The sequence below is a fragment of the Pinus tabuliformis genome, chromosome 7, assembly GCF_031772625.1.
Source record: "Pinus tabuliformis cultivar Carrire ecotype Pingquan chromosome 7, CPIR1, whole genome shotgun sequence".
Taxonomy (NCBI): domain Eukaryota; kingdom Viridiplantae; phylum Streptophyta; class Pinopsida; order Pinales; family Pinaceae; genus Pinus; species Pinus tabuliformis.
In genome coordinates this window covers 1,008,310,197-1,008,323,253 of record NC_142293.1, presented here as the reverse complement: position 1 = coordinate 1,008,323,253, position 13,057 = coordinate 1,008,310,197, and positions in this window count along the sequence as shown.

Here is a 13,057-nt window from a genome sequence, read left to right as displayed (position 1 = left end):
AGATTGACTGTCGTATCATAAAAAATATTCTGCAGTTTTGCGATTGGTTTGGTAATACCTCTACCTAGATTTCCAGAGTAGTCCCTTTCGTTCCTTTTCAGACTCCTTAACAAGAAAGGTCCATCTGAGCACTTGTCACTTCAGGCTCATTAAAAATCGAAGGCGACTAGAGTCATCTTTTGTTTTTTCTCGACTCTTAAAAACTGAAAAAACAAGTTGTGTCAAAGCGTCTAAAATTTATTTTAAACAAAATATTCATTACCCTTTCCTACGTTGATCTTGGTTTGAGAAAATGGAATCCACCAACCAAGCAGTTCTCCTTGGAGGAAATCCTAGTCCCTTCTCCTCTTGGGGAGATGTTGGTGCACCCCATATGGCCACATTGTCGCTTCCAGGACTGACAATTGTTTTTCCTATATGGCTCTTCTCAACATCTGTCGTTCAGAACACCACAATTCATGAACAATCGAATCAGCAACTAGATGAGTCCAGAGTTACCCACCAACCTTCTACTTCCTCTAATTCTTCCTCTCCTCCTTCCTCTTCGCTTGACGGGGTTGGTAAATCCAAAAGTCAAGTACCCGAGAAGAAGAAGGAAAAGAAGAAGAAAGAGAAGAAGAAGAAGGAGCCAAAAGTGAATGGGGGCAAACGAGCGTCGTCTAGCGAAAATCCACACACTGCACCGACCAGGCCTAAATCGCCATGTGTCATTTGCAAAGGAGACCATTATCATAGAGATTGTCCTTGCATCCCTCGGATCTTAAGGGACTGGTCTCCTCATTTGCACAACCCGGTGTCTTAAACCTCTGATGGTCATGTTGAAAACTCACTGTCAACTAATGAAAGTGAAGCCCCAGGACAAAAAGGAAAATATAGATTTCTTTGTAAACTGTGCGAAGGAGATCATGTCATCCACCGTTGTCCCTTCTTAGATGAAGCTAAAAGAGTTTTGTACGATCGTCCGGTTTCACCGTTATGACTTCCTCCTGGATATAAAAAAACTCTTGCTGAGTCTGTCACTGGTTGAAAATCCAGCTGGCCCGCTCAAGTGGTCGGCTGAAGCATCTATCTTTGAAGACAAACCATCTGAACCCATACCAGACGAAATTCAAAAGGTCGAGGTGACAGTTGACCTGGTCTTGCCTTCAGAGGTTCCATCTTCAGATGATGCAGTCACCGAAGAGAAAAAGGATGACACCGTCCAAATTCTTTTCATAAGCACAGACTCCAATGAACATGTGGGCAATTTACCCATTCCTTTACTGCAGGAAGGAAGTTCGTCAGAGCCGTACCGTGCCGTCTATTCGGTCCCACCTCCAAGCAGCCTAGTTGTCTCCTTCGACTGGAATCAACTAGGCAGACCCCACTTACCAGCTAATATACCATTCTGAATCATTGTTCAAATATATAGAATGGTTATGGCCGGTACCATCATAGATGAAGGGGCTTCTGTGAGTATCATTTCCTCAATTGCTTGGAAAGCGCTTGGTTCGCCATTGCGTTTTCCTGAGATGAGAAATCTAACAGGCTTTGACAAAGGAACCAGTCGACCGTTAGGGATCCTTCCCAATGTGCCCATAACATTGAGAAGGAAAACCGTTCACATGAACGTAATGGTATTTCAAGGACCCCTGGATTATAATCTACTCCTTGGACGAGACTATATTTATTTCATGAGAGCCATTGTCTCATCACTCTTTAGAGTAATGTGTTTTCTGCACGAAGGAAGAGTGGTCAAGCTCGTAGACCAGCTTTCATTTCTTGGATCACGCATAGAAAATAGTCATATACCATCCCTAAATGGTCTTTCCACGCAAGAAATGTCTCAATCCCCAATTCGTCCACCCGATGAGCGTGAGTGATTCGAGGGACATGACTAAAACCCAGGGGGCATGCACCCTAGTCTGCTTCGGCAGGAAAACTTCGCGTATAGGGTAGGTTTCCGTGAGAGTATATGACCTACGTACTCCCATCCGTGATTGGAAGAGGGAGTTGGACTGGAATAAGATCCTCTTGTCAAAGTTATATGAGTTGGCGGGCATCGCCACTCACCTTTGTTTATCTTGGTAGACATCGCTGAAGAGGTGTTTTTTTTACGCCGTAAATAGAACAATCTTTGGTAGCCTGTAAGAGGTAGGCCTCTCTCGGTAAAACAAATGTTTTAACGGAATAAAAAAGGGGTAACCTTGAAACTCTGTTTTATACCTAGGGGCATGCAAGCCTTTTGGCGTGCAAGCGAAGAGCGACTGTTTATTTTTTAAATTTGTAGGTCCTCTAACCCTTTAAACTCGTAGGATTGGTCATTTCCTAACTTGCATAAAGAAAGGATGTGGGGAAAAACTCTAAAAATTTCCGTTTTTTTATATGAGACGTTATTATCAAACGACTGGATTAATCGAGCAGTTTTAGCAGATAGTTCAAGCTCGTTAAAAAATAAACATAAGGCATGAGCAAATGTTTCCCCCTGCATTTAAGATCATTAAAAAATGAACTATTCACCGGTAAATAACCATCGTGAAAGTAGTACTTCAGCCATTAAAGCCTTGGTCATGTTTGCACCATCACCTCCACTTTTGCATTGGCCGATCATTCACCTCCATTTGATTGTTTACCCATTTTGAGGAACAGCTGCGAAGAGTGATCTCACTAGCCATCCTTGTAACACTGCCAGGATTGGAAAATTCCAAACCTTACCTGGAATCAGTTGCTACCCATTTTATCACTCGTTCCTCAAAAGACGAGTCTCCTTTAAGCTCTTTTCAACTAACTCGTAAAATATGAAAAGATTGTCGAGCCATTCGCCTCTCCAGCTCATTAAAGGGACCGAAAGTGCTATCTCTCCTCTAGATTTTAATCTTTTTGGACCTAAGAGATTATTACACAAAAATATCGCACTTTTTTTGTTCGACTCATTAAAAGTATCAAAAATTCATCCCTTCTGTATTGTTTTATACTTTTTCGGACTTAAGGGATTAGATGATGAAAAAGGAATTTTGGAGTTACCTTTACGTTCCTTTTCAAACTCTCTAAAATTGAAAAGGACCGAGTTATATTTGTCGTTAAACTCGTTAAAAGTGTAGTAGCGAAAAACTTGTCTATAGACGAGAACGAGTTTCACTATCGCTAGGCTCGTTAAAACATAGCGATGGGTTTGCCCGAAGGGAAAATTATAGAACAAGCATATGTTATCCTCCTCAAGCTTGACAAAAATAAAGAGGTACTGGTCAGCAATGACTGGGGAAAATTGGGAAGAAAACTTGAAGAAACTTTGTTGGTAGCAAGTCGCTCTTGAACATGACACTTCCACTCCGTGTCCGAGTCGGGTTGGGTTGTTTCATTCACCGGTCACATCACCATGGTCCCATATTACCATCCACATTTGGGGTTAATGCTACCAATCCATCACATCAGTGTCACCGATATGTTCAAGAGAAGTCATTCAGAGAATTCACCTGTGTCTCACCCACTACCATACATTTATACTCCATTCTTTCATGACCGCCACCCTGAACCTTATATCACCAGATCCTTTTCACCTCCATTAAAGTCATTTGCTCCGTTCCGTGTCATTGATGTGGGATTCATTAAGGCCCTCCTATGACGGATCGCTTCTTTTCGACATCATCTCATTATCCAAGAAGTTGATCTAGGAACACCCCATTCAGTAATGTGAAGCTTGCATGCCTCGACGGCAAGTTTCTCACTTCCGGCGACAGGTTTACATCAATTGCCTTCGACCGAAAGATTTTGTGTGGTGTTCGACGCCAAGTCCTTTATTCACACCACGTGCATTGTACTGCGGTACCTTGAGGGTCATTATCATTATCAGTGATTCCTCTCGCACCTGTTAACAACTTACATCATTGGCTGGTAATCAAGCGATGTCTTTCCATGTTCGCCTCCAGAATAGCTTTCACATGGATTGACTTGTACTTCGAGTGAAGATCGAACAAGATTGAAGAGCCCGGATCTAGTTTCATCCATCCGGGCTGCGATATATATTGAGGTAAATAAAGACATCAAATGTACATCATTGTTGCACAAGTAATCATCCAATCAAAAGGATGATGGCTCTATCAGAATCATCAGTCTACACTCAGACAATTCTCTGTCCTATGTACATGAAAATGAATTTATAAATTTGAGCATGGGAATGCCCACCTCAGCTAGATAATGAAAATATTATGAAGATAATGTATTGTATTGTATCTTATTACAGGTCTCCTCCCAGCTTGAAAGAACTTCGAATCCTCATAATAAAGCATTTCACCCGACATCAAAAGATTAACGACCTCATGCTTTAGGGGGAAACTGTTATAGACATTTTTGGGCACTATAACCCCAAGCATGAAATGTCCATAAACCAAGGGCTCCTAAGTCCCTAAAACTGTTGTTCTAACCCCTAAAGGAACAAGGTCAACAGATTACAGCTTTTCCCATAAGTTCTCCATGAAAAACTGCTCAGAATTGGTCAAAACAAGATCATTTCAGTTGCTCCACTAGCTAAGTGCATTGCATCTCACCTAAATACACTGTGAGGGTGTGTTTCATTTCAAAAATCCCTTCTATGGGATGCGGTGGGAGAGAAATTATAAATGGCAGTGTCATTCCGCGAGGTGGAGAGGCAATGGAAGCTTCCGGAAACTTCTCCTGTGACACTTGCCTCACTGAATTCGACCAAGGATGAGTAAGAGATCATCAATCTCCAAGTGGAAGCAAGAACTATCAGAGGGAAGACACTAATCAAATCATAAGCCAACTCATCTCCATTACAAATATCTATATATGGATCCCTTATATCAGAGATCCAGAGGCTGGAATTTTTCATATTGTAAGGAATTGTTATTGGTTTCTTGAGACAAACATCCGATTGTTGGGTGATCTAAGCTTTGTTTGAGGTGAAGAGGGGCTTCTTTGCTGGAAGGTTGATGCTGGGTCAGAACAACTGGTTGTAACTCCTCTTGGCTCTTTCTTGTTTATCAATAAAATATATTCAAGTTTTCCTCCATGCTCTTGTGTCATTGACGCTTGCTACATTTGTATGGTCAATTTACATCTCATCCTAGATTGTTTATGATTATAGATCCATGTCTTTGTATAGTGCTATGCTACTATGATCTTACAGGTACTTTGTGAAGCTGGGCGTGCAAGGGAGTAGGTAGCTAAAGACTATCAAAGAAGAGGGGAATCAAATCAGGATATTAGCACAAGACATAGGTTGGTCTTCTGTTCCTCTCTATCTATAATTCATAAAGAAAAAACGAAACTAGCTTTTCTCTGTTTGTTTCTAAGGCAGCTGTCACACCTTAGTGGGATAGAGCAGTTCTATATAGGCACTTTTCCCTGTAACAGGAGGTGGGGCCCTTTGGAAGATGTATATTTTTTTCAAGTCCACCTACAGTCCTTGCTGAGATATTGAATGACCTAGCACGGTCCCTTCAGTTATTAAGAATTCACATTTTTCACAACTGGGAGACAGGTTCATTTCAATTCATTTGTGGAGTACTTTTCCTAGTTTAGTCAGGGCTTCTTGAAAATCACAACCATAAGGTGTAAAATCATCCATATAAATTTCCACCGCATCATGGACTAATTCAGCGAAAATACTCAAGGTTTCTCTCTAGAAAGTGGTAGGAGCATTTCATAAGCCAAAAGGAAGGACCATATTGGCAAAATTACCCCAAGGACAGGTGAACGTGTTCTTATCCTGGTCTTCTGGGCATATTTGGATTTGGTTGTACCCACTGAATCCATCTAGGAAAGAAAAAACTTTTTCCCTGCCAGACCGTCTAGCACATGGTCAATCAAGGGTAGAGGAAAATGATCCTTCTTTGTTGCTTTGTTTAATTCCCTGTAATCGACACAAATCCTCCACTTACCATTTTCCTTGGGAACTAACAATAAACCCACTCACTATCAGAGATAGGGTAAATGAATCATGCATCTAACATTTTTTGCAGTTCTTCTTTGACTATATCTTTAAGAGATGCATTCATCCTCCATTGTGGTTGCTAGACTAGCTTGCAACCTTCTTTGATGTATATGTGGTGACTACACACTGAGGGGTGTAATTCCTTCATTTCCTTGTAACTCCAAGTGAAGGGTTCTAGGTTTTCCTTTAACATGTTGCATAGCTCCTCCTCTTCGAGAGCACAAAGAGATGGATTAATTTTCAGAGTTTTCTCTGGGCTAAATTCTAGGGTTTTGACACAGAGTGGGTTGGAATCGACTGAGTATAAGTCAATTGGGTGACTGTTTTGGGTTTCCCTTAATTCTTCCTCTAATGGTATGAACCAAGAGTTGGACTTCAGAGTAGGTGTTCAATCAAGTCATCCTCATCTTGCTATCCTCCTCCCATGGTTGCTTCCAAAGCGTAAAGTTTGGCAGAATAAACCTCATCTTCTTCCTCCTCGTCCAACCATAAAGGTAAATCATGCTCTAGAGAAGGTTGAGAAGGAGGGTATAGGACAAACTACTTGGAAATATGCCCATTCTTGATGGTCATATTCCCAGCCCTGCAACCAATGTAAGCATTGACTATGGCCAACCATGGCCTCCCATGGATGAGATGATAACCAGTCAGCTTAGCCTTAGGCTGGAGAACTACGAAATATGTAGGGTACTCCCAAGAGTTAATGGATATCATCACATCCTCCAAAATTCCCTCAGGGGTTACTGTGGAATGATTTGCAAGTTGCAGAACTGTTGTGGTCTTCCTCAATGACCCTTGGTGGTTGAACTTGAGCATGGTGTCCTTGGTCATCACATTAATGGCAGCCCCAAGATCTATCAGAGTGTGTGGAACAATGGTGCTATTGATGTGTACATCTACTATAGGGCTTCCAGGGTCCAAATATTTTGGACATATTACCTGCCCCAACATTAAGTCAAACAACGGCCCAAAGAAATTAATGGTAGGGGCATCCATTTTTCACCACACTGGATGATTGAAGCATTTCTCCTTAATCAACTTATTTTAAATGGGAACATCTTTTATTGCCTGGAGAAGGGGGATCATTACACATAGATTTTTCAATTCTCCCATAAGTTCAATTTCTTTTGGGGTAGGCTGGACTGGTTGGGCTAATCTCTTAAGAAATGGTGGATTTACTTTAAGTCCACTTTCCTCTCTTTTTTCCTCAACCTCCCAAGGTAGAGGATGAAGTTGGTTATCAGGGAGAACTCTCCAAGCTCTCAGGTTAATCTCCTAGAGTTCCACAACATAAGCTAAATATGATGTCTCTCCACTGTATAGCTATTGAGCCTACCTATTGTTTAGGTTTGGATTTGGCTGGGTAGGCATCTGGGGTTGCTTAGGTGGAGCAAAGTATAGGAGTTGTGATTGGGCAGGTGGTGGAGGTAACAGAGCTCAGGCATTGCTTCCACCCATGGAGTGGTGTATTCCATTGAGGTTGTGTCAATCCGTAAGGTTGAAATGATTGGTTGGATAGCTGGGAATGATACTGAGATGCATAGGAGCAAGGAGGGGGTGTAGACCAGGAAGGATGAGCAGGGGGTCCCCAAGAAGGTATACCTATGGTTTGGTTGGGGTTGTAATATGCATGGGATGACCCTTGCATGCTCTTTTGGTATAGTCTAGGCCCAGGAGGTCTCCTTTGGTTAATGCAAAAAATCTGCTCAATGATCCCTTCAACTCCTTGATATACAACTTTGAGTCCGGGTCAAGAAGGGCACTTGTCTATGGAGTGGTTTTCTTCACATACTGAGAAAATTTCAATACATTTCAATGGACAACCATTCCTAAGATGCCTCCTAGTGCATATAGGACAAAATATGGCCAAGGATCTCTATTCTTTCTCTTGCTTCGTTTTAATGTTCACGGTGTCCATTTGCAAAGCAAGTGTTTTCAGCATCTCACTTTTGAAATCTTCCAACATATTTCCAATTTCACCCTTGATGGATGAGTTGGAAGATGATGTATCAGCCATAGGTTGACTACCCCTACCCTTTTTCCTGGCTGCCCTAGAATGGTTTCTAAAGACAGTCTTGATATACTCATAGGGTAATTGGTAGATATCTCCTCATACTAATAAGTTTAAGGTATCCAGAAGGTCTTCTCTTACTCCCTTGAGTAGGACCATCTTTAGTGACTCAGGGTCAAGTGTGCACCTGGCCCTTTTGTAACTGAGCTGGAATATTTCTTCGTAGTCTTCTAAGGATTCATCCTAGCCTATGGTCATCCTGAAAATTTCTTCTTTAGTATCCTTTTACCTACAGTAGTCCTAATATTGATTGTTAAAGGCCTACTACATCTGAGCCCAAGTTGTGATGCTATCTCCAGGGAAGCCCATGAATCAATGAAATCCTGCATCCTTGAGGGTACATGGAAATAGTTTTAACTTTTTCTCATCATATGTATAGTAATAGGTCCAGAATATAACAACAAAATCAAATAGGAAAGTGTCGAGGTCCTCTCTGGTCCAACCATGGAAATGAGGTAGGGAAGAGGGGCTTATATTTTTCATCTTAGTGTCCCCGTTGGTTTCCCTAATGGGGAAGGCACCCTCAACTCTCTCTCTATTCCCTCTTGTCATTTCGGCATTCAGCCATTGGTTCAATAGGAATGGGTTCCTCCTCTTCTTCTTTGCTAGTAGGTTCTTCAAATATGTTAGTTTTCTCACCTAAAATTTCCTCTAGTTCATAGCCACCGAAGAAGATAGAAGGTTGAGTGTTGGATGCAATGTGGGTATTTTTAAAAAAAAATCCTAGATTGTCCCTTTTCCTACGAGGCATGAAAGGAAATGTTTTTGGGTTGGTTATGTAAATTTTTTTGAGCTGGAAAGTGCTTTGCAGAAATGAAATTGTTGATTGAATGAAAATCACTGATAGGATGAAAAAGCTACTTGCTGAATTGAAATCGTACTTACACAATGGAAAGGAAAGCATATAATGGACAACGAAAGAAAGGAAGCAACTAGATTACTTTTGCAGAAATAAACTAACAAGAGAATATTGAAGACAAGAAATAGAAGAAAAGAAATTAGTAATCACATTCTGCTAAGACACCTCCCCAACAATTGGTGACAAAAAGTGATGAGCGCCAGTATTGCAGCAAGGATGCTGCAACTCCTGAGCTACAAGCTTTACTTATCAACCCGGGGTTCATAAAAACTCAGAGGTGACAGTGTTGTATGCACAAGTAAATGTGAAGGTCCTGCCTATTGTCACTGTTCACTCGGCAAGGGACCCTAGGGGTTTCAAGCCATACTTCTATAAAGTCAGAAGAAGCTTCATTATTTGATGGAAGAAGAGCAAATCTACTCTAAGAGAGCTACTCTACTGCAGGAATGAAGATAATTACATGCATGCTAAATCACACCATATCTTAATTAACTAGTTAAACAGCTACCATAAGAAGAATTTCCAAATCAACAGTAAAAAATGCTACTGTCTAGGCTGTGGAAGTAAAGAGCATCAAATCATACTAGTGTGTAAGAAAAAAGCTAAACTAAATCTATTTTCACATTTTGGGTTTTTTATGCAAAATCAAGTATGCAAATTAATTATTCTTGTGGATGTGACAGATGAATGAAAGGTGATGGAGGATGGCTAGAAGGTTTATGGAGTGGTTGGATCATGTGGCAGAGTCCTAGGAAGCTTTGTGTGACTTCCTAGAGGCTTCCCGTCAATTCAGCCTCAAAACATGTCGTTTCAAGAAAACCTACAAGATGTACTAGAAACCTACAGTATGATCTTGTAGGAATTACAGGAAACCTACAGGATACAGCCGAGAGCCAATTGTGAGGTGTTGGAGGTTTTGGGAATCTTGGGAAAGGTGTATGATGAGTGCAATGGGGTGTTAAAAATTCTAGGAGCACTCAGGAGTCAATATCCAAGATAAGAGATGGCTAGATTCGCTCAATGTAACTAGGGGAATTTCAATGAAAAATGATAAAAAAAACTAGTGAGGGTGATGGTGGAATAAGAGATGGCTAAGGTGGATGAAGTGGAAGGTGGCTGCTGGTGATGAAGTCTAGGTATCGTCCTAAAGTTCCAGCTTTTCTTAGAACATTTTTGTCCTCCAAGAAATATGCAACATGATACATTTTCATAAACTAGAGAAGCATGAATCAATTGCCTATATTATGCATGAAGAGAGATGCTGAAGGGAATGAAAGCATGAGTGAGATCTTATTGAATAAATGGAGATGGAAAAATATGACCATGAAATCTGTCTCGCAACATGAACAAAATACTGAATAAAACACAACAAACTCCAAAACTCATGCAAGAACTAGAAATTTGTGTTTTTCGGGCTGTTGAAGGGTCCCTTCCTCAAATCATGGTCCCAGAGGGAAGAAGTGAGGCCGAGACACCTGCTGAAAAACTTATGGTGATCCTTTTTCTCCTTTCTAACCTGATACTTGAGAGAAGGCACAAATGGAAGCAAACTATCACACAACCAATCTAATCTACATTGTTGTAATGGAAATGCATCTACTAAGCAAATGAACAATTAAACTATGAATCTATACTAGCATACATGTACTATAAAGAGGAGTCTTGGCTACTAAGGTTGGGCCCTAACCTACGAGCTTCAGCCCTCTAAGTTAGCTCAGTGATGGCTCAAAACAAAGCTCATTCTTATTACCAAAAAAATGGATTACAGGAAAAATTGTCACAAGTGTTGCAACTCGAAAATAGAGTAGAGTTTTACAATAAAAAATATGAATCCTACTAAGGTTTTAGGCCTCTCTACTTATAATTTGAAGTCTCCAATTGTTTCCTAAAAATTAGGGAGGTTTGGCTCCCAAACTCAAGATAAACTGGTGCTTTGTCTTTCACTTGCTCGGCTTCCTTCTAGTCCTCATGATTTGGTTGTTTGCACTCTGAGCTGATGGAGGAATATTCGAATGGAGGTGTAGTAAGTGAGTAGGATTTACCTCCTATAATCCCTGTCCCCTGTCTCGTTCGAGTTTTGACCATGGTATTTGCCAAAATTCCTTGCTTTTATCCTTTAATCCCGCATTAAATGCACATTAGCCCACAAAGAAAAATATCCAACTCTAACTCATCTCATAAACAAAATATAATCAAAAGTATGCAATAAGTTATGAGAATAGTTGGTTTGACTAATCTAGGAGGTGAATTAAGGCCCATATAATTACCCAATAATGAGGCTCATCATCTAGAGTAGTGTTCTATCTCTGACAAAGATTGGGATAGAATAGGGAGCATATTTCATAGCCAGGATTCACAAATTTGACTAATTGGCAATGCGAGATATTCATCGGGATAATGACTACAACAAAACCTGAGACAAAGCCAACCCAACCCATGCCTATAGGGTTTCCTACTAGATTGGCTTGGTCACCAAGGCCTAAGCCATCTTCTTCCATAGAAGGAGATAAGAACTATAAGAAGCCTCAGAAAGCACTGGTGCATCAATCCCCGTGGAAAAATCCAACAACAATCTGCCAGAAGGGAAAGATGGATAGGTCCAAATAGCCGAGAGAGCCCCTGGACCTAGATGAGGAAGAATTGCACGGAGGAATAGAGTATATTGATGCCAAGGGGGCTGATCCATTAACATGACTACCGCTATATATACCCCCAAGAAAAGCCACAGCTAAAGTGCCCAAAGACCCAAATTCCGAGTGTTGTACCTCTAAGATAATAGTCGTTAGCTATCAATGCCAGAACATCTAAGATAATTGTTTTGGTGGTTTTTGTTTATTTTTGGAATACCAATGAATAAAACAGATGAAACAATTTAATGTTTAAACTTTTGAATAATATTAATCCCAAATTAAAGTGTTTCTATAAAAATTTACATAGTGAGATTGCTTGAATAGTGGTGTGTTGAAACAAAAAATAATATGATTATGAGAATTTCCAGACATATAATTGAATAATCGTAAGTATGAAAACCTTTTACCAATGTTCAAAAGGTTTGAGAGAATATGCTTATGATTACAAAAAGATGTTGATGATTTATTTATTAAGAGTGAACTAATTAAAAAAACATTTCATTAATCCATTCTCTTTAATGATTATCACTTCAGGAGCTTATAAGAGTAAATTGAGACACAATTATTCCTAGCTAGGTATCTCTGTAAGACATAAGAATATGAAGAAAGATGTAATGTGTAAACTGGAAAAACTTACAGGAAACAAAAACAACGTAGAACTGAATTTAGAATCCTCTGCTTTGTATTAAGGGTAAAGAAAAGTCAAGTACATCAAGTGTTCACAAATGCTTCATCAAGGGGCAGCCTTCTTCAAGAGTGCAACACTTCTTCAATGGTCAACCTTGTTCAATGGTGAATAGTGAACTTGGTTCAATAAGGAACTTGTTTCAATGTTTGAACCTTTACTAACTCGAGGAGAGTGCTATTTATACAATAATAGAACTAAGAAAATATCCTAAACTGTTTAAGGATTTATTCTAGGAAATGAAATATCTTCATGCAAGAATATAGAGATAGCTATTGAATTGTTGCTTGCTATCCCTGTTATTTAGGTTCCTCTTGCTTTGGTCTTTGATCTTTTGCCCTTTAAGCTACTTGGTAGTTTGACCTTCATGTTGATACACTTTCATCTGATACTCTTTGACCTTGATGACCTGTCAATATCCTTTACTGTGCCTTTTTACTTTACTATACATTTCAAGTTTTTACTATGTATTTCAACAGTAAATCATTTAGTTTTTACATGTCTCACCATCAGGTAGTTTGGATATTGATCATCTGTTGGTCTTCTACTGTGTAAATTTCTTTATGTATAACGACTTATTTCTATATAAATGACTCCTTTCTACTCTACTGCATGGAATCTTTAAGGAAAATCATTCAAATTAATTTCTTGAGAAACTAAAGCAAACAAATTTTTTATGTATAAAAATTGTTTATTGAGTCTCCTGGTCTTCTACTGATCACCTACAAAATACAACAATTTGTTAAGAAAAATAGAGGCTTGCAGAAAAGTGACAATGGCTTTCTGGCATGGTGCATGTATTTGGACGGAGTCCTGGTAGTATTTGCACAGTAATCGGAGGTCAAAATGAGTTGCAGAGGTTCATGGTGTCGCAGGAAGG